This window comes from Falco rusticolus, chromosome 14 (genome assembly GCF_015220075.1).
Source record: "Falco rusticolus isolate bFalRus1 chromosome 14, bFalRus1.pri, whole genome shotgun sequence".
NCBI classification, from domain to species: domain Eukaryota; kingdom Metazoa; phylum Chordata; class Aves; order Falconiformes; family Falconidae; genus Falco; species Falco rusticolus.
The window spans coordinates 5,625,081-5,645,767 of record NC_051200.1 but is presented as its reverse complement, the minus strand read 5'-3'; positions in this window follow the sequence as shown (position 1 = coordinate 5,645,767).

Genomic DNA, 20,687 nt, shown 5'->3' with positions numbered 1-20,687 from the left:
CAGTTTCATTCAGTGTCTGTAATTGCTATGGAAAACAGGCTAATATTCAGGAGTACTTAATTTTTGTGTATTTAAGACATGAAGCACATATTATCAGAAAACTTACAGATTACATGTGGCAAAAGCTGACTTGAAAAATGGGTACTAAAGGTTCAGATTGGTGCAGCCTAGCAATGGGAAATGCCTGCTCTGAGGCACCAGGCTGTTCTGGACTGCACTGGGAATGTGGCAGATGATCTTGGAAGAAGGCCAGAAAAAGTCTTTACTATTATATAGATAAAGAAATCACCAAGAAGCAAAGTTATGTTTATGAAAATTTTCCCTCCATCCATGCAAGTCACCCACAATGATTTCTTCTAGACTATATAAAAAGATTAATAGAAAATTTGCTGAAACGTGTACTGCTGATTCAGCTGGCTTACAAGTGACACTTTTTCCCCATTCCCTTAAATAAAGTTTGTTAAAAAGATTTAACGTCAAAATAGTTAGAAGCACTTTAAATTTAGATGTCAAAAATTAATAGTTATTTTAATTTTTAAAACCCCAGGACTGCTGCCTTCAGAAAATCTTAATGCTCAGCTTGTTTTGAAAACCAAGATGTAGGAACACTTAGAAATCTAAAATACTGATGCAGCCCTTTCAAATCATCTCTTTTGAGGGAATTAGATAAATTGCAGTTTAAAGAAACTGTTTTTATGTGAGGTTTAAAGGTTCACCAATTACAAAAAGGAGTCATTCCTAGTAAATAAATCAGGTTCTTTAGAGCAGTGGTAAATCTGGGTTTGAAACCTGGGATTGACCGTGGGAACAAATAAGTATGTAAATAATAGACTGTATATTTGAGTCTACTTAAGATAATAGGTCACTGAAGGCAAAAACAAGTTTGAGAGCCATACCGCTTCATACCAGGAGATTTTAGGCTGTAAAAATTTATCTGAGAAAAAATTAGGGTGAAAGGCTAAATAGCCCAAGTTGTCAGAAGGATTATTAATTCCTTTCTGAGACCAAGAGATAACGTCTAGAAAACACAGAAAGCATTAGCAAGGGAATTGGGAGTACGATGCGACAAACTAGCAGAAGAAAATGCAAGTTAGAGGGAGAGGGAAGTTTTGAGATTAGGCAACAGCTTGTCTCAGATAGCAGAAACGAAGTGTCTTGTTGAAGGTCTGGTAAAGGAGCATTAGAGGACAGCGTGCAGCAACCAGGAAGTACCACAGCAAGATCAGTTAGAAATATAGAGGAAATATTTACTTATATTACACAATAACAACTCCCCCACCTCAGTTTGTATGCCAGAACAGCAGTTAAACCACATGACACTATTCTCTTTCCACAGAGAGCACCTAACCCTGCCCCACGCCAGGTCTCGAGGGTGCATAGGCCTGGGAGGGCAATGCCAGTATTCAGGGCCACAAAGTCACGAGTGGGGAATAAACTTATGTTTGCACTCACAGCTGCTGTACAACACTGCCCTGCCTCTCTGACTTCAGAGGAGGTAAAAATTTAACATTTCCTTTGTTTCTACCCTAGTAAATCACTGCTTGCAGACTGTTAACAGAAAAACAGAGTTGAGAATACCCTTAGACCACGTGCAAAGTTGGCAACTGCAGAATTGGTTTTTTTCCAGCAAAGAATAGGCAGCACCCCAGAATGATAACAAGACAAAGGTTTTCTCAACAGCCGTCCCAAGCTGTACAACACCCTGGAATAACCTACTGTCTTTGCCTAATGTACCCAGGGAAGATGAAAAATATTGGATTTCCAGAGAACTTTTTAAAAGGAGAGACACTCCATTGAACACTTCTCCAAAGGCAACTTCCTCCAAAGCTGAAATTCCAGAAGCTATCCACTGTTTCCACATTTGTGCATGCATCTCTGGTCCTAACAACCAGTGGGGAATAAGACTTTGTTTTTACAGACATAGATCTTCATGGAACCGAACCAATTACTTTGAACAGACTACGAATTGTTAAGCAGAGAGAAGAAAAGAGGGAATGTATTCAAAGAAGGTTCAGAGAAAAGACAAACAATGCAGCGCAAGGTATCCTTCAGGAAGAACTGGACTGAGGCCAATACGAGCATTAACTGACATCCCTCTTATTCTTCAGGATTAAAAAAGTGTCCATGTCATGCTGACATTGCTTCTCAGTGTATCAACTAAGCCACTTATCAGCTAATTCAACATCATTATAGAGGTAAAAATGCTAAGGCTTGGACCAACAGCAGAGAAACTAATGAACATTTTATCCTGGTACTGTCTTGAATTAAGATGTTCAGACCTTCTGTTCCATCCATACACCTACAAATATTTGTGTCAATGGAAATTTTCTTCTCATAAATCATTCTGCAGCCTGACTTGTACATGTTTACCCAAAATTAAGCAGAGCATCTACATTCACTAGGAAGCATAGTTCACTCAGTTATCCAGTTAGAATCCAGGAAGACCATCACACCAAGAGATACAGTCCCAGCCAGGTAGCTCCACACAAACAAAGCAGGAAGCATATGACAGAGTGTTTACAGGTTTTTTATTTCCGAGTATTTGCAGTTACCTGTGTGTAACTGGAAGACAAGAAGACTGATGTATTTCTGTTGACTAACATACAGGTAGGAGATTTCACCTACCCTTCAGCCTCATTTCAGCACTGAGAAAACAACATTATTTGCAATGGGTAGGAATCCCTTACATCCTACAGATTGCAACAAAATTTGCACTTGTCTGCAAGGAGCAGTGATGATCTTTCTCTCTGTCGCCACCATTTCCTACCACTTTTTGATTCTCCAGTCTGCAGTGCTATCAGAAAACACTTTAGCTAAAGAAACACGTCTTAGTACTGTTATATTTTATGCCATTTGCTGATCTTGCTTCTGGGCTACCATGCTTAATCTGTAATGGCAAACAATAACTGTGAAATGTTAAGGTATTGAGGGAAACTTGAAGATGGAGATTATTTTAAAGATAACCCTCCAAATCCTAGAATTTTATATTCAGGACAGATAGTCTGCAATATTGAAATATACAAAGTAGAAACTTCCATATAGCAAAAACTGACTTACTGGCTTCTTAATATAAAAGTTAGCATTTTGATTCCCAGAGGTTAAAATAAGATGGAGTCTCTTTTCTTGACATTTGGGTCCATTTTTTTCTACTTTTTTTTTTCTAATGTAAAAAAAAAATAGTTAAGCTAGCAGTCACTGAATGAGGCAAGAGCAAATATAGCCAAAAAGGGAACAATAGAGAGAAACTATGACGTTTATAAAGTGATTGGCTTGGGCAGGAGGAAAGTAAGGAAGGGATATAGACAGCGAGATCCATTTCGCTTAAGCCTCGCACAAAAGGCCCATAAAGGAAGGAAGGAATTGCAAAGACATGGTTTATTGACCACTCACCACTGAGCCAGAGTTTCCCTGTATAAATTCTTTCTTAGAAGGTTAATTAAAAAAGGGTTAGGGCCGTGACGTGAAAACCCTTTATTCACTAGTGTAATGCTTATTCACACAAGGGATTCCATTGATTTAAGTGGACAAGGGATTGCTCATGTGGCTTAAGGGGGTTTTGAGGCACTGCAAAATGGGAATGCTCTCAAGTAACAATACATGCAGCCTAGGCACAGCAGCATAGCGTAGCTTGTGTATAGGAGCAACAGAGTCCCCCGTGCTATTGGTTAACTTTAATTATCAGGGACAGAATAAATAGGCAGCAGCTACGTTAAAAACCTGCACATATAAATACGAGACAGAGAAAGGTCATTAGATAATTTAGGCTCTGGTTTATAACTCAGAACGTGTATTAGCATGCCAAAGTAACAACCCATTGTCAAGAATATCCTTCATGTTTCTGTGCCAGCACAGGCCCCAGCCCTGCCATGCTCAGGGCTGAAGGTGGAAGTGTGGGGCACTGGTGGGCACGACTGGGCATCCCACAGGTGCAGAGGATAGAGGTGGAAGGCATCAGCTCCCCGTGGATTGCTGTAGTGCCTGGATCAGCAGCAAATATAGCTGGAGCCCTCTGCAAATAAACCAGGTCTTAAATTCATTTCTAATATCCCGTTCACTCTTTTACCCCAAAACTGCTGCTTTTTCTTGCCTTGCACTGCTTCTCCGTCCCTTTACAGATTCCAGCTGTAAAACGTACAGAACTTGTATGTGTTGTGCAAATCTTTGATATGTGCAGAAGTAGCATGCAAGGACAGAATTAGGTCTGTAACATAACATACCCAAACAAAAATCCTGTTTAGTCCTGCATCTCCTAACTTCTTTTTGTGTGAATTCACAAGCTCATTTTAAGAGTTCTGTGGTGTAATTCTAACTCCTAGAGCATATGTACTTCAGAGTAGCTTTGCTTTTGAATGTATAGCAGGGTCCTACATTATAATTGATGATCCTAAAGAGGGACAGCAATCTCCAGGCAGCACCAGCAGGAGCTACGGGCCAGTCCCTGTGTGCTTCCCAAACAGTAAAAACAGAAGGAGTGGATGAAAAATGGAGCCTGCAGGGGTTAGATGACACCTTTGTTCACCGTGTACATGCTCAGTAAAGCTATTCCATACATCATTGCTGGAAAGGACAACGTCATAAGAAAAGTTTGTATGTGTGCAAAGTGTGGCACTACACTTCTTAGCAAAATTAAAGAGATTACCAGAAGAGGAATGTTGTATCTTACACACTGATGCTTCTAGCGACACTAGAGAAGTAGAATTTTGGAGCAAACTGAGTGATTCATTAAATTAAAACTATTTTTCATAAGACTAAGACTTTACATAAAACAAGTACCTTACAAACATCAGCTTTGTCTATGCTGCAACCAGAAATACACTACAATGATTGTTTTTAGAAATTCCTTAAAATTATAGGGACAGGAAATCATCTGAATGATTAACAACGTAGGAAGAATCAACAGATAACTATATACACCAAAAAAAAAAAAAAAAAGCTGTTAACATCCCAGGTGTAAACTACTCATTCAACACACGCAAGAAACAGAGGCCCAATTTCTTTCTAGGACAATACAGGGATCTCAGGAACACAGGCTATTTACACCAATACAGGCATCATAAAAAATAACCATATTGTACAGAGTTTTCCTACAAACCTTGTCAAACTTAAGTGTAACAACAACAAAAAGGGGAAGAAAAGAATAACTCTGTGGTTGAGGAAAGGTGCTGCAGGGCATAGCATAGGTAGGAAATCTTATCATACCTTTTGCAGCCTGCTCTGAGGAACAACACTTCAAATGCAGAAGGGTGATCAATAAATCTTCATGATAGTTGAGCCGAAAGCACTCAAAGCTTTCGCATCCCTCTAGCTGGCATTACACCCATCCTTCAGCAGCAGAGCACTCCTCAAGGACAGCAGCCAGCCCCAACATACCACAAACAATGTACATCGTACCACGGTCTCTGCCCAGGACACCTCCCAACTCCTGATGAGGGGCACCTGTAGGCACTTAACAGCATGCATGTAAGGAGACAGGCAGGTGTCAGTCCTTCACTAATGAGTGACCTCAGCTTTTGATAATTTTTGGGTGTGACCTCCCTGAAAGAGAGGCTGCAGGTGTTTGACAGCCCTGGTTGAATTCACTCACTCAATAGTTTTGTCTATTTACTTCTTGAACTCATCAAGGTTTCAGCATCCACAATATCTATTAGCAATGTCTTCCACAGTTTCATTAAGCTTTGTGAAAACAATGACTTCCACCTGGGTTGCTTAAGTTTTGTTGGGTTATTATTATTTATTTTTTTTAAAGTTCACAAGGTGTCCCATATCATGAAAACCAGGAGCAAAGCAGTGGAGCTACAGCAAGCCCAGAGAAGGGTAGGAAAGCTACCGTGCAGGGAGTCCCATGGTACCTTCGGGGGGAAGGAGCTATTGACAGGCACAGAATAAATGATTATAAAACCATAGTGCAATGCAAAGATGAATAGGGAATGATCACTTGTTTTTTCTCTTGAGATTAAGGTCAGACTAGAGGGGCTATATTATTTTACATTCACAACTGTTGGCACACACAATAGTGAATATACTTTCTTCTTTCTGTAGCCATATTTTAGGGGGGAAAGTGTGATTAACTACTTAGGTTTTATAGCTTTAAGGAAAATCAAGGGTTAGGAATATGCTTTATGATATTATGATGTAAATCTATTTATCCAAAGAGAAGGTTTAGATGTCACAAGCTCAGGTTTTAAGAACCTATGCAAAAGCCAGCAAGCAGATGAGAAAGCTTTTCATTCTAAATAAAGCAAAATGTTTGTAGTCAAAGTTCCATATTTTCAGAGCGAGAAATAAGCTACAAATTTTTATCGGTGAGAGTAGCTAATACCCAGGATAACTATGTGGATTTGTTACCAGTTAAATGTTAAATAGAAACTTTTTTTTTTTTTTTTTTGACAGACTTTTGTTCAAGTATTGTTGTTAAACCAGTATCAGGAACTAGGAGCAGGGAAATTTTATGGTCAGTATTACAGAAGAGACCATGGCAGACAACAATCCCTTCTAGCCTTAAAATATATGATCACTTGCTTTTTCTGTGAATGTATTAAAGTAACTTCAGTTCCCAACATGTACATTCACCAATGACAAATCTCCAGTGGAAAAATGTTGATAGCTGCACAGGTGTTAGAATAAAAAATGGCAAAATCTGTTTTCTAGGTGGGAACAGAAGGTGGATTATGTTGGAGATATGTTTGATAGTTATGAACACCAGATACAAGACGGTGTCAGTTAAAGACAACTTGAGCAGATGGATAGCAGAGTGTGTGCACTGTGAAGTGATGTTAATTGAACGGCCTGGGATTATGTTTAAAAATCTTAAAATGAATAATTGGAAAACAATTAAAGAAGCAACTACAATCTGCAAATTCCAGGGTTGCCAGCTGGCCCAGAAGGTGGGATTGAAGCTACATGAAATACAACATTGGGTTTTCTCCTGATTTTCACACAAGAAAGCTCAAGATAGAATGTTTCGTGTATTTCTTCAGGACAATAAGCAACTGTTTCTGATGCAAAATAGCTTTTTGTTTTATAATGGTTTTCACATTGGCAGGATCTCAAACTATTTTTATTTAGAACATCACCATTTCTGTAAGCAAAACATCAGACTGCCAAAGCAGAATTTCCTTAATGTTTTATCAGTATAATTGGAGTGAATGGGCTGCAGGGATGGGGTTTGCCATCACCTATCTGGAAAGATCTCTGACACGGTGCTGTGAGGATGACAGATGCGGTACCATATCTCTTGTCCCTGCTGTAAAGACCACTGATTTACACACATGGTGGGAGCAGTCTGGAGTCACTGCACACATGGTGTAGAGTTGCATTTCACTGTACAAGAGGCTGGAAGCAGCACACACGTAATCATGCTGATGCAGGTTTTCAGCCAAAGGAGCCAAATGGGAGCGTGGTTTCCCCTTTGTGTTCTTACTGAAACCAACATAAAGTCAAATAGTGTACCTTCTGCACATGCTTATCTTCTTCCTCAGCCTCTATTTTCCTCCCTCGGTCAATGCTGGAAAGAAATGGTGTTTTTTACTAATAAAATGAGACACAAAATATAGGAAAAGAGCCAGATGCTTAGCAGTCTTAGGATAGTAGGTTCAGCTTTGCAGAGTACTCCCTGCATGGTGCTGTCGTCAGGACTTGCCCTCTGTGCTAAGTTCTGCAGCATTCTCTTTCAACCCGTTTAGGCACTAGAATCTCAGCGTCCTGAAATTATTGGAAAGTTTAGTTGATTTGTCTGCCTTTCTGGGGCTGGGACCAGGTCCTAGTTCATGTCACGCAAAAATGTGAGGGATAAAGCACAGTGGTGTTGAGGTCCTTTTGATTGCAGAGCATCTTGCAGTTTGGAAAAGACCCTGGAGTAGCCTGGAGCCACTACAGAGGATAAAGATGCCCTGCTCTGTCCCAAAAGATTTACGTGACAGCCTTGACACTCATGGAAACCTTCCTTCTGTAAAACATGTAGAGGCACAAGGCACTCCAGCTCTGACACCATAATTAATACTGTTTTGTATTGAAATTCTAAACCCAGAGAGACTGAATGTAAAATGGGTAGTTCATAGTGTGGTTATTGTACTATTTCTGCATTTATTGTGAAAGAGCAGCATTCAGAAGCCACTGTGTGCCATGGCCCCACTTTGAAAGTTAATTCTGAAGATTGCTGTTATTAAGGACAAATTAAGCTTATTCACTTTCTCTTCCTTGAACTCCTTTCCTTGTAATGTCAGTGACTTGCCATATGGACTAAGAACAACATTTGGTTTCATGTGTCTGATCTCCAAGGTAGCCCTTACCAAACATTATCACCTTGCATTTACTCCCTGTTCTAATTCCAGGGATGAGGTTGCATGTGAGATATTGGGATTTCCTGTCTGTGCAATAGGAAACACTGCTGGTATCCCTGGTACCTGTGGTAGCTGTTCAGAACCAGTGATTTTTCCAGTGGCCGCTGCTGTAACATCTTTAACTGATATGCACCTTTTGCAATTCATCAAGTGCACCTTCAGCATGAACTTGCTTTGAAATGGCTCACATTAACCACCTTCCACCAGCTCCCGCCCTCAGTGTATTCCCTGAGCAGCTGCGTGCTGCTTCACGGCATTCCCATCCAGAGCACCTCTGCTTCAGGAATGCACTTCAGGGACTGTTAAAGCCCTGATGCCTCTAATAGCTCCAGTAAAGAGCAGAAATAAATATAAGGAAGGGAGAGAGAAATATTCAGGTACACTCAGTATTCAGGCAGGTAGCCAGCTGTCTATGTAGAAATAGCGTGGGGAGGGAAGCTTATCTCCTTCACCTCAGTGTCTCCCACACAGCAAACAGCCCGAACGCAGGCATTCACCTTCCTCCGCCATGGCATGAGTTGCTGTGATGCCAGTGGGTGACACCAAAGAAGAGGGGTGTAGGGAGGCTGCCTCCTCCCACAGTACAAGGGTGCTACTGCCCAGCAGAAGCAGGTGCTGCAGCACCGCTGTACTGGGCGTTGTTTCACTCTGTAAGAATGTAAATAACAGGAAAGCTTTGCTCTTGGATGGCACTGGGAGAGAAGGCAGCTTTGTGGGTAATGTTAGCAGATCTGCCTTACAGGACGTGGTTTTTAACCAGCTCCCCAGTCAGGCCATCGGGCAGGGCTGATAAGACATTGGGGGAAATTTATCTGGCATTTACTGGAGTGAAAACTGTGTTAGTGCCTGGAGCTCACCCCTTACCATTATCCTCTTGTAATGGCACAGTAAATAGAACAGCATGAAAATGTTGAAATAATAAAAAAAATAATTATCCAAATATTTTGAATCTCCACACTACTGAAATTAATCCCAATTTGGGTTAACTTTCAGAAGCATTTCTATTTCTCAGGTAGACATCCAGTTGATTTATTTGCGCAGCAGTCCCGGGTGCTCTGCACCGAGGTTCCCCCACCAGCAGAAGCGGGATTACTCTTCCTTTACCTGCCTGGCCACCGGCCTGGGTGAATCCTGCACAGAAAATTTCCTCACAGGCATATCCCAATCCTTTTTTGTCTGTTTCCCAAATAAATTCTTGAAAACATGCTTACTAAAGGGAGTGCTTACAGAGGATCTAATAAAAATGCCCGCTATGAGAAAGATCAACACGGCCGGTAACTGTGTGGGCTCTCAAACATGCCCCAAGCCAGCAAGACGTAAGCATGTATTTAGAGGACATTCGACGAGGAGATGATTGCAAATTTACAGCAGAACCTGGGGTTAAAAACTGCCTTTATCTCCTGCAAAATGGCTGCACTGGGGACGGAGGTGCTATTATCATGCTTTTAAGCTTCTCAGTTACTTAAATGATAGGAATTAGACACGTGCTGTATTTCCTGGAATGTCTTGAAGGTTCGCCAGCTTCTTAGCGCTCCTTCCTAGTAACTAGTGAAAGCAAAGCAAGTTCGCGCGGCTGAAAACCTTTGCTTTCCCAGAAATGGGATAGCTTTTCAGGCAGCGCCACAGAGGCCGGGACTGCCAGCCACCCTGTGGTGCCGTGGCTCCAGGGCTGCTCCCCAGGTCCTGTGCAGGTCCCTCCTTCCCCCAGCTCTCACCTGAGTCCACCAGGTGCCCGCTGGTCCTGACCTCACCTTGCAAACTTGACTTCTGGGCTCCAGCCGGGAGCTCCACGGGAGGTGGCCGAAGTCGCCCATTCCCCAGAGCAGCGGGGCAGGCCGGGATGGCGGAGGGGCAGGAAGGGTTAGGATGCTGAGAAGCCAGGCAGGCCACAGAGAGCCGCCCAGGAATGGTGTTGAGCACGCGCTCCAGAAGTCAGATATTTTTGCAAAAATGAAGGTATGCTGAAGTACTTGTGTGAAGAGCTGGGTGCCCGTGGCTAGTGCTGGTCCCAGGTAGGGCACGGATGAGGGGGGCTGAGGGGCGCCCCACTGTGGGCCCATCTGAGCCCCTCAGGGAGGCTGGTGGCACCCGTGAGCTCGAGGGAGGCCATTGCAGCCCACGGGCTTGGTAAATCCTGTCACATGCCTTCACAGACTATTTACAGCTCTTACATTCCTCAATTCTTATCTGAACAGAAATGACATTTAGTCCCAACAGGAACTACATGCATTTACATCTATAGACCATGTCCTTAAATGTTCTTAATGCCAAAAAGACCCATCTTCTTCTGATAACAATATTGTGTCTTTGAGGTGTTTTCCTTGTCATGTCATATTGTGATGAATCACACAGTGCCATGCCAGTCACCTCAGGGAAGCAGATATAAAACAAATGCTGCTTAAAAAAGGAACGAGATGTTTATAAGACTACGTATGAGATGTACTCTGTCTCAGGACTGCTAATGTCGAGGTGCTGTTTCCCATCCGATACGGCCGGGGTGGTCTGCAGGCATGTCTTGGCACCTTACACAAGTCACCTCCACCGATTAACTTACAAGTTTCAGACAGATTTTTTAAGTTGAGCTTTTGAGACCTGCACTTCAAAGCCATAAGGGAAAATATATTGTATTACATTATCAATATGTGAATCAGGCTGGAAAAGCTTCTCCTCAGGGATCTGAAAGCCATTATAGTAAATTTGTGCTTCATAGTAAAAAAATATGTATTTCTAGAATAAATCAAAACCAGAAGCACTTTTCTGTTTAGTGCTGGTGAGATGAGTGAGGGTTTCAGGTGGCTGGAACCAATGGTTGGAGAGTTCAACAATAAATCACAGAGATAAGACAAAAAACACCGTGCTATCCTCCCACTCCTAATGCGTAATCAGCTGCTTGGGAAAGTTAAATAGCACCTTAAAAGACAAAAAAATAAAACACCACTTATCTTCTTAATCTTAAAGGTAATACAAAAAGGCAGATACCCAATCTGCCTGTTGCTTTCAAAGGAATATTTATCTTTTCTTGGGCAAATGTGAGCAGGCAGGAATTGACTGCAGGTCATGTGTGACATAGCTTATACATCTGGGTCTGCATTATTTCTGCAAGGTGTAGCGTAGCTTCAGGATGCAAGTGCAGAACCAGCAAAGGAAAATGTACTCTATTTTCCCCAAAGGAGACATCTGCCATTGTACAGGGCAAAGTCTCACTGTCAACCTTGACACTTTGCATTTAAATAATGGATAAGGTGGTTGCTTTGCTGCTAAGTAGATACTAAAACTAAGTTTGGACATACTGTTCCACACACAGCTAAAGAAAAGTTGATTTCTGAACCTACCAACGCTCTTACCACTTTTTTTAGCGCCTAAACCCTTTGGTGCTAATGCAGTATATTCCTTGCTCTCTCCCCCATGGTTATTCTCTAGCTTTTCATCTCCCCTCCCTTATAATCCTGTTTCTTCTTTTGCCTTCATCTTTTCTCTTTGTGCTCCTCCTCCTCTTTCCACCACTACCTCAAATTATTTTTCCCACTAGATCTTCGTTCTGTTGTCAGGGGCTTGCTTTCTTTCTCCACAAATGCTTGATTCCACTAGTGCTGACAGGGCTCCCTGTTGTCTCAGGACAAGAGGAGCTGAAAGATGGTGTGTTAGATCACAGAAGAAGGCTGCCAAGAGTGAAACTGCTCCAGAAGAAGCAGAATGAAAACAAAAAGTCTGAGAAGGAGATAACATGTAGACAAGTACCCAACATGGCATGTCTACTCCTGGTGCAGCCTTAAAACTGTTCTTGCTGTTAGCAATACTTAGCCTGGGGCTTTTTGCTATCACAGCTGCAGTAACCAGGAAAAAAGGCAGACAGGCAACACCAAGAAATACAGAACACAAGAGGAAATATGAGAGTGATAATGCTGCTGAGTTTTTCAAGTAATTCTTTTCTGCAGACAAATGGCATAGCCTGTAAAGTGGATGGGAGACAACAGCTACAAGTAATGACCCCTCTCATAGCGGGGGTTATGGTGTGACTGCCATTCCTTCTCTTTGGTGAGCTGTGCAAAATCCCAACTTCCCAATTTGTAATAAAAATGCTGGTTTTCAGTATATCCTTCCTTAGATTAGGAATAAGAACTGAAGCAGTCAACATTTTCTCCCGGGTTTCTGAACAATCTTAAATTTGGAAATTCTGAAATTGTTCATTTCCATCCAAAGCACCATTCAGCCACTGACACTCTTCAGTACCAGAGGGCAGTGGCTTTGGGGGGAGCTCCTACCTTCATTCTGCTGCAGCCCCATAGCACCCTGTGCCATTCAGAAAAGAGCTTGTGCCACTTAGTTCTAAAAGCCCGTGTTCAGATTTTGGTCCATTGAAGAAGAAAAAGGAATGAAGTAGTCCTTTCAATTTTAATTCCCATGTTATATCTCCCCAGCATTCAAGTGGATACAAATAAATGCATAATTAACAAAACCCAAAATGTTTTAGCTGCATGAAGCAGGTGAAATACATCAATTCTAGTCAAATTTCCTCACTGGGGGGAAAAAAAGATATTTAGGAGTGTACATTTCCCTTTATATAATCATTGTGGAAGGAAATTCTTGATCACGTCTAATTCTGAATTACTTTTTTAAATCTAAACACTACTAGGGCCACAGTCCACAACCTTGAAATAAGTTCTGAAATGTGAAAAGTTGACTCAAAACTCTTCCTTTCCTTCTGTTCTGATTAAAATATACACTTTTTTTTTTTCTAGAAGCTGAGAAACAAGAACATCTAAAAAGAAGGCAAAACATTTCACCCACCAGTCTGACCATAAGGAAAAGAAAACCACACAATTTCGATGTTGGTGTTGCTTGATGAACTACCAAAGGGTATTCAACAACTATCATTACAAGTATGACATAAAAACCATACAGCATGGTGTAAAAAATAAACAGCGAAGATGTTTCACTCGTTGGTTATTTCTGTTTAACCAAAATCCTATGATAACATAATAGCTCAGCATTACAGCACCTTACTTCATCATAGCCATAAAGGTCTTGTCTGTCTCAAGTGTTTTACTCCCAGTTAATTGTTAGCTAAACGACTTAAGCTACGCAGCAGAGTTATACAAAGCGTTGGGAATAGATCTATGCCTTGGTCCACCTAACGACATTTTTGTGCAGGCTGTCTTATTTGGGACAAACAGGGAGGTTTCTGCAGCAGTGGTACTCACGTGAAGGAGTTATAACATTGTACAAGACAAGCAGAGATGAGGATTAGCACATTTGCCTTTGTGTAAGAGAACAGAGATTTGACCTCATCTGTATTTTCTAGTATTTTCTTTAAGCTCTCTATCCAAGTCACCATCTTGTTGTGGTTTTTTTTGTTGTTTTTGGTTTGGGGTTTTTTTTGTAATGAGTACAGAGCAGTAGCATATTTTTCTCAGCTAAGCAACATCATAAATTTTCACCTGCTTGGCCACAATAATAATTTACCTTATGCTAATTAGCCAGTAGTAGCAAACTTATTGGGAGTGAGGACAGGGAGAGGAGGATTAAGGCAAATACATCATTGCTCCCACCAGGCATAAAAAAGCTGAAACATTTTCCCTTTTGTTTTTTTCTTACTGTCACTTCCAGAAATCTCAGGTCCAGTGTCTGCAGAACTGAAAAATGTGCAGCAGATCAAGGAAGTGTCATATGATAACACTGGGATTGATCCTCATGTAGACAAAAAACCCTTTACATCAACTTTAAAAATATGTTTTCTGCACTGCAAAAACACTTTAAAGTAACCTTTGTAGGAATCAGTGTCAGGACTGTGGTGCTTAATTGATTAAGGTGCTGGAGGGTCTGAAAATAAAATGGTTGTACTTTAAAAAGTGCAGCCTCTTCAAGGTGTTAAAATCTAATGAGATTTTCCACTTGTTTGTGCACAGTTGGCTCAGGGCGTCTTTTGTAAAGTCCTCCTCAGCTCTGCTGAAGAGCTGGAGAAGAAAAACACTTAAAGCTGCTTAGTTATTGTTTCTTGCTTTGAATGACAAGCCCAATTATTAGCTTTTTCTGAAGCTCTATATAGCCATCAGATGTGTTTTTTCTCATTTAGAGGTTCTGAACCAGCCAGGAGGATTTTACTGTAAATTGCTGCCGTATCGGTGGCAATTCCTTACTCAGTACATGCCTATGTCTAGCTACATGTCTATCAGTCACATCAGGTTCCTGTGTTCCTCCAAATTTACGAAAGACTGAGTTAACCTTTTTGAAAGCAAAAACCTCTCAGTAAATCCTTCCTCTCATCCCCTTTCAAACAAGGCCTTGTTTACTAAGCAAAACAGTAGCTTTGTTCCTGGCTTTTCATGCCCCTGGTAAGAGGTGAAAACACATACAAATGAGAAAGGAAATGGACTTAAATGAGAAAAAAAGGAGGGGGGGACGAACTTGCAGACTGTAGAAAAATACATGAGAAAAAATTAGAAAATAAGAAGGGGCGGAGGAGGGGGGTGGGCAGGGATTGAACTGGCAGACTGTAGAAGAATAAATTGTGGCAATAATGACCAGAAGGTAAAAATCTGTTCCCTCCAGTATTCTTCATTTTAAATTTCACTCTCCTGATTAACACTTTGTAAATAGTAATTATTATCACAAAGATATTCATAAACAGATGTTTTAAAAATGCAAATTAGTTTGCAATTCAGAAAATATGCAGTTTATCTACCACAGAGAATTTAATCCTTCAAAGTGGAAAAATGCATCAGACCCCATTTCCAGCATAACACAGTGAGTCAGTACTGGAAGCAGTACTTCTCTTTTTTCTTAACATATTAAATGAGGTAATGGGGGAAAAAAAACCTATTACTTACTGAAGACTGTTGCATTTGTATTCATAAAAATCTACAGAGTACATCTAATTCCAAGTTACTTTATTAGTTGAGCGTAAAACTGAAGCATACTTATATGAGCAAAAGTAAAAATAGTTTCTGTTAACATATAAAGTATCTAAAAATAAATCAAAAGATACATCTTATTTTGCAGCCCTCCCCCTTCCCCCCTGGAAAGGGAACATTTGTTCAAATCAGATGCGCTTCTGGTAAGTAAGAAAAGCTTTCCTGATTATCATTTGTTTGTGAAATACAACATGAACTATTGTTTCTGTGAGGGTAATTGGGTGTGGAGTCTCTTCTATTTCATATCATGAGACACTGCTAGAAATGATGAAATACTATAGATTCTAAAATGAGTATGGTCACTTAATTTTAAAGCAAAGCAATTACTGTTCTATTACCAGGTATTCTGAATCAATATCTTGTCTTGCAACTTGCACTCACATCCAGAATAAATCTATAATATTACAAGTAGTCAGAGGTAAATAGCAACAGAGCAGAACAGGTATTCAACAGGAGTCCTTGGACAGAGTTTCTATAGGTTATAGACTCAAACTGCCCAGCAGTGAAAAATACAGATGCTTATTGGTCTTCCAGATGTCTCAAAATATCAAACTTGCCCAAGGGTATACAGAATTGATGGAGCTTCTGGAAACAAATTATAATTCTTACCTTATTTTCAAAAGTTAGAGTTAGTCCCTTTGACATCAAAGGAACTAATAAAGCACAAAGAGTGCATTGGATTTGACCCAAGAGCCACACATGCACTTTTATATACAAGGTAAAATTTTATTGGCAAAGGCAGCCTCATAGCTGCCTTTCTTACTGGTTATTACGATCTTGATTTTTCTTCCTGTCTCTTTATTCTCTATAATTCTTTGAATAAACACCACACAGCTCTTATTTCTTGCTGACTGGAAAAAAAAATAAAAAATCTCCTTCTCAAAAGGAAAAATAGAATCACAGTGTTTTAGTAATAAGTAAAAATATTTAACATGAAAAATTAGTAGGTAAAAAAGTGATCACTGCTACAAGTATTAAAAACAGAAAAGTAGATTAAAGCACTACTTTTTTCCCCAACTGAAGAAATTTTAAAATGTTTCTTTTAATTGGTGTTTTATACATTAAAGTGTATAACATCTGATTTTTAAAAAATGCTTTATATTAACAAAGGATTACACAGCTCAACACCCCAGATTATAATAGCTACTAACTTAAGCCTCCCCAGGCACTCTGAGCAGCAGGGAAATGCCATCTCCTCCATGGGAGCTGAAGCAGGGGTTACTAGGAGATGTAGGGGTGCATCGCCCTGTTCCCAGCGCAGGAGTAGCGCAGCAAGGGGTGTCTTACTGCTTATGTTCATCACTAGACAACGCGACTGTGTAACAACCCCAAGCCAAACAGGCTCCTTTCCACCACTGAAGCCCATGCAGGAGCCAGCCCAGTAACAACCTGCACCACGCACAGTTCACCAGGGTTTTGTCCTATGTGTTATTTTAAGTTATATTCAATTATTGATGCAACATAGATACACTGAACCGGGGGCAAAGTGCTGGATTTCTCATCATACATAACAGTGCTCTGCTTCTCAGCTTACACGGGAATTTCTCTCCATTCTCTGTCATAACACTGAGGATTAAACAGATGATCTTGAGAGTGAATTTCTGACAGCTGGAGACATGGAGAGCAGTCCCAGTGAGTGCAGAACTAAATCACCCTGCCAAGGCACAAAATTACAGCATCGAAGACAGATTAGTTAACACTAAAATGAATTGGGTCTGAATTTGGTTCCCCCACTCCTCCTGCAAGTAGACAGCGGGTCCCAGCAAGGCAGAAGGTCTGGGTCTTACAAGGAAGAGTATCCCAGCCTAGTTTTACTGGGGAAAGTCTGTCCTGTGCACATGCAGCGGCACCTGCTGAGGAAGTGTGTCCATTCAATTCCTGCTTATTTTCTTACAGGGCACAGCCAAGACTGCAGAAGCAGAAAGCTGCAAGTTCCATTTATTCCTGCACAGCTACCTTTCCTATTCTAGTCAGTAATGCCTATGTAAGCACACAGAAAGAAAAAAAAAAAAAAAAAAAAAAAAGAAAAAAGGTGTACTTATCATCAAGGATCCAACCCAAGCTGATCTACATTTACAAGGTGTGTGCTGATATTTCCACATCTCTTTGCATAGCCTGCCTCTGTATTAACTCAATTGAAAGACATGTCATGGCTGGATGGTCTGTGTTGATGCACCCAAAATAGATGGGCAACAGGTTGAACAGGGGAAAAGCTTGCTCAGACTGAGTAAGACTTGCTCACGTATGTGTAACAATCAAGCAAGTATGTATACGGAGAGGTCTTAGTTTGCCACTGGCCTGTTTGGACACTAAAAACTGTGATCAGTATTGTTTGGTTCATTTGTTTGCTCCTCTTCTCCATCTCTAATTTAGCAGAGGCAAAGATGAAGACATATGGCCAGATGGCCAAAACGCAGGAAATCCTGCAGGGAATGAGGAGTTCATGACAGTAGATTTAAAATAAAAAATTGGCATTCTACTACGCTAGAACTTAAAACTACCATTAAAGCTATGTAAATAATGCTGGCACACAGAAAGACAGGATGGCTTAAAAACAAAGTGAACTGGTCTGTTGTGTTTGAATATGAGCAGATTATGAGCACTTTGCAATCTAGAAATGGTCATTATCAGGGTTGCTGTAGAGAAAAAAAGATGGGGCAAACTTCCTCATGCTTGTCAAAGAGAGAAGCCATCTCATCAGGTACCAATCTGGCTGATTATAATGTACAAGTGTTTAAAGTAGCTCTCAATATAAAGGGGAATTAAAGGCATTTGTCTGAGATAAATGCTCTTTCTTCTTCCCGCCACTACCTAAATCCATGCTGTGATTTGGCCCAAGGATCGAGGATCTCCGCAATTTGCCTTCAGCTGAAGGAAGATCCCTGCTCACTTTGGGGAAGTAATTCATCCAGAAAGCAAAGCACAATCTGTATTCGTTAATAACCACCTTAACAGTAGTCACACACGTGAACACACACATAGTCCAAGTGCTCCTCTACCATCTCTCTCCATCCCTAACCGGGAGTCACCTTCCTTCTAGGCTGATTTCAGTGTCCCCAGACAACCCAGTTCTGCATGTATGTAACATATGGAGAGTGTTTGCCTTCAGCAGGAGGAAAGTTGTCTTTCCTCCTTTAAACCGGTCTCTTGGGAACAGCCAACAGCCTTTTTTACATATGTTGGGGATGCTTCTGCCTTACATTCAACATTCATTATTGCAAGTTATTTAGCAATGCTATGTAAAACCGCATAACCATTACCTACGAAATGAAAAAGGATATGGACACAGTTTATGGTGATACCTTCTTGCATTCAGCTCTTTAAAAAGAAACTTACCATACTATGTTAGTTTAATGCTGAAATTTGTGACTGCGACTACTGGAAGAGTAACTTTCTGAACACTATTTCAACAGCACCATTCTAGACAGCATCTTGAAACAAGATTACAGTGTGTACCCAAGTTGTCAGTAAGTACTAAGTCAACCTGTCAGCATTTTAAACATGTGGCATTGTACTTCGGTCCATCTCTCTTTCCAGAATACCTGATCAGAGGGAATAAAGCAATTCCCTCTCATCTGAATTCTAAGAGAACATTGGAAAACTGTGGGCCATTAAGAAAAAACGACATCCTCATGATGTAGCAGTCATGTTGATGCAGTCACAGATTAACTCACCTCTTGAACATAGTAGGAAGCAAAAAATTGAGCTAAAAACTGCATTTCTAGGAAGATTCAAATGCTAGCATGTGAATATTAGCAGTGCTGGTGTCCATAGGGATTTTATAGAGTGGTTTTGAAACAATCTGTGCATCAGTAAATACCACATTTTTCAATGAGCACAGGAAGTCAGCTGCAAAGCTTTTTGTGCAAAAAGCAAGGCTAAAACTCATTAGAGCTCTCATCAGGCATTTGATGTGCTTTACAAGCTGCCTTACTTGTCTTAAAGTGAAAAATAACCGGTAGAAATTGGTTTATATTTTTAAACGTCCTGGATTCTCCTTGTAGTTAGGAAGTAAAATTGCCCCATACCAGACATATATTCCTCTGATAATTCTTCTCCTATTGTTTTAAAATTATGAGTTTTGACAAGGGTTATAAAGATTGCCATTAAACTCTGCTCTTGAGAGCTGCAATGGACTGCAGGGAAGAAAGTAAAACCAGGGAGGATCTGGGCCTTGCTTCCCTCCACCATAGAGGGCAGAAGAAGGAATAATGGTGGCAGGAATATTCAGGCCTTTTTCATCTCAGGATCAGTTTTCACGTCGTGACTGTGCAGACCCGCATTGTAATAAGCCCTGGTCACTGGGAGCAAGTCTCACAAGGGAAAATATTTACAGCTTTTTTTGGCAGTGAGAAGAAATAAGGGGCTCCTCTGGACAGTACTTGCTTTGAATGGAGGAGGGGAAGGAATTTTCCCTACTGCAGTTCTCCCACCCAGTGCTGAAGAGAGCCCAGAGTCGCTGACGTTCAAGGAACATGTATCTTCCTGACATTTTTGCAAGAGGGACATTGCTAGAGGAAGCAAATTTACTTTTAATAAGATAAAATGTTTGTTGACAAGTGCTTAGTCCTTTTTTAATGTTTATTTGAAAAATAAAACAGGAGAATAATAAGAAAGTACGAATAAATAATAAGTAAACCTCAACTTTCAGATTATGGCTACTGCACTAATCTAGTGCAAAACTTCCCTTTAAAATACTAAAAAAAAATCAAGTGCAATGGATTTTTAAGGTCTTGGATTACTCTTTCCTATTAAGTTGAATTAATCACGTAATTTGTGAACTGTATCATACAGGGGAAAAAAAAAAGCACTCTGGCTGATGGTGCAGAGGGGTGGTACAGAAGACATCGCTGACACCTGCCAACATGGAGCCATTTGGAGATCAAAAGAGCCAAATCGGGACATTTGGGACTTCTGCAGTACCTTAATAGAAAACCACATTGGAGGAAATTCTGCTTTTTGCATATATATCAGTCTGACTGGCATCCAAAATAAAGCAGAATGGCTGGGATTATAAGGAAAGAGGATCCAACTGAAAAGAAGATAAATTCAGATAGGATTTTGTTGCTTGCTATTTTAAAATCTGACTCAACAATCTTGTGAGCTCTTTGGTGAAGAGGCCTTTCTGTACTATGACTCCAGGCAAAATTACAACCAAAATGGTAAAATAAATAGGATACTAACTGAACTCCCTAATGTTCCTTCTGTGTTGAAAAAAGATGGAATATAAACATGCTTGTACATGTATCTCTGTAAACGAGTATGCTATAACTTGGGAAGACAGACCCCCAAAATCAAAGCTGGAGACCTGCAAGGGACATTTTATTGCAGCAAAACCCTGAAGTGGGGAGCACAAGGAGGGGTTTCTGGTTATTTGTGTTCTGGAAATCAAGGAACTTACCTATATAATGAATCATATAACACCACAGGGTCTCAT